The sequence below is a fragment of the Arachis duranensis genome, chromosome 1, assembly GCF_000817695.3.
Source record: "Arachis duranensis cultivar V14167 chromosome 1, aradu.V14167.gnm2.J7QH, whole genome shotgun sequence".
Taxonomy (NCBI): domain Eukaryota; kingdom Viridiplantae; phylum Streptophyta; class Magnoliopsida; order Fabales; family Fabaceae; genus Arachis; species Arachis duranensis.
The window spans coordinates 5,974,250-5,976,623 of NC_029772.3; positions in this window are offsets into that span (position 1 = coordinate 5,974,250).

Below are 2,374 nucleotides of genomic sequence, written 5' to 3' on the forward strand. Positions count from 1 at the left end.
TTTTGCTAATCCTTATTATTTAAAATGTGTTTAATGTTGATTATTAAAATTTTAGTTTAAAAAAAATTACGAATTATTAGTTGGTGTTGTTTATGTTGTTTAGTAGGAATGTTGTTCCTTTAGACTTTTCCTATTACGAATCATCCCACCACCAGCACTACTCTACAACCAATCAAACAACCAACACCACCATTTTTGTACCACTATTAACAACTCTTAAACGGATAAAAAAAATCATTCAAACAAAAGTAGAAGATTAAACAAATATCAATAAAAATTTACAAAAATAAAAATTAAATATATATCATTTTGTTTTCATTTTTTCTTTTAAAAAAAGCAAAGAATCAGAGGAAGAAGACGCGACGATATAGAGACAGTAGAGGTAGACAAAAGACAACAACGTGTAAGAGAGGTGGATGAGGAGGCAAATTGAGAGAGAAAGATAGGAAAATGTAGAGATAAGGAGAAGAAAGACAGAATAGGAAGCTAGCTACCTAAAAAATGAAGACATACTTGATATGAAGTAGAAGCTTTGGTAGATGTGAGGCAATGTATTGATCAAGGAAAATACAACCCGACGCAACATAAAGCAGAACGAATCATGGTAGCGGCAAAGGTCAAAAGGCAGAGAAAGGAGACATAACACACAAAAAAAAAGAGATGAAAAAAAGAAGAGATCACATTGGAGAAAGAAAGAGGAAGAGGAAAAAAAGACAATGGTAGAGGGAAGAAGAAGGAGAGAGGAGGGTATAGTTGAGCATCTGAAAGAGGAAAAGCAAAAGAGAGAAAGATAAGCGAGAAGGAAGATGGATTTAAGGACAAGATTATAATCAAGAATTAAAGTGTAAAAAATTGTCTTAGATACATTAAATGCATGTATTTGGTGTTTACTTAGGTAGCGTTTGGTTAGCAAGACACATACACGGAGACATAGACATAATAGTACATGTTCATTGTTTGTTTGTTGAAACATAAATTTTGTATGGACACGAGTAGATACGGAAGCACACAAAACATAAAATTTGTTTACTGCAGTAGGAGGTGGAACACAAATTTTAGACATAGACACAATCTTTTTTATATTTATTTTTCAATTATACCCTTTCAGATCTTCTTCTTCCTTCTGCCATCAGAAAGACCCTCTTCCTCTTTTTTTCTATTTCTCACCTCTCTTCTTACCACCATTCCAAACCACCTCCATCAGATCTTCTCTTCCTTTCCTCCCTCCCACCCAAATCACCACTATATGTCACTTCTTTTCCTCCATTTCTGCCACATAAACAATCGCCGTCTCTTTTTCTCCACTATTTTTTCTTTTTCTTTTTCTTTGTTCCATGGCAATTTCATCACTGTCGTCATCACTCTCTACAGTTGTTGCCTCCAAATTTGTCTTTTTTCTTCTCTCCCTTCATTCGTCTTCAAGTCTGCCACTGTCGCCTCTATCCCTTTTTCTCTTCGAGTTTGCCATTTTTACCTCTCTTCTGCTTATTCTTTGGACACTCTTCTACCATTTTTGTTTTAATTTTTTCTTTTTCTTTTTTAAATTAAGAGTTGTTGAATTAATTATTAAGTAGAATTTTTACTGTTATTAATGGATGAATTTGTTGTTGAAATTATTAAAATTTTTTATTGTTTGAATTATTTATTTTTGGTCATGAGAAAAATAGGTGGTGATAGATGAAAAATTTAGGTAGTGGTAACGAAGATAAACGATGAGGGTATTATGGACTTTTTAGTGTTTTCTGTGTCTTGTGTATTTACTTTGCCAAACATAAAACGTATATATGTATTTTGTGTCTATATCTTTTAAATTTGTCTCGATACCAAATGTAACCTTATGTGTCATTCTATTCTTAAAAAATTTGTCTCAACAACTAAATAAAGAATAGGGCTATCATGTTCATGTCTTTTGATAGACATGGACATAAAATAAACGTTGTCTCAAAGTTATTTTTTTTAATGGTAAAATTTTTTAAATATCATTTTAATAGTTTATTTTTATTACTATTCAAGAAGAATAAAATTTAAAAATAATTATCTTTAAAAACTAAAATATTATAACCTAAACATAATGTCTTAATTTTTAGACTACAAAATTCGTTCCTAATGAAGAGATGACCTAACTAGTTTTTTGGAGATGACAACATACAAAGGTTATTATATAATTAAAAATACAACAATAACAAAATTAAAAATAAATATTAAAATTGTTTCTCAAAAAATTTTAGATAAGATATTTTGGTCTTTAATAAATTTTTATTCTCTAAATTTTAAAAAATTACTCTCACAAGTTATACTAGTCCCTCTATTATTTTAAAAGAGGACTAAATTTATTTTATAATGACATTTTTTTAATCTAAAATAATAAAATTTA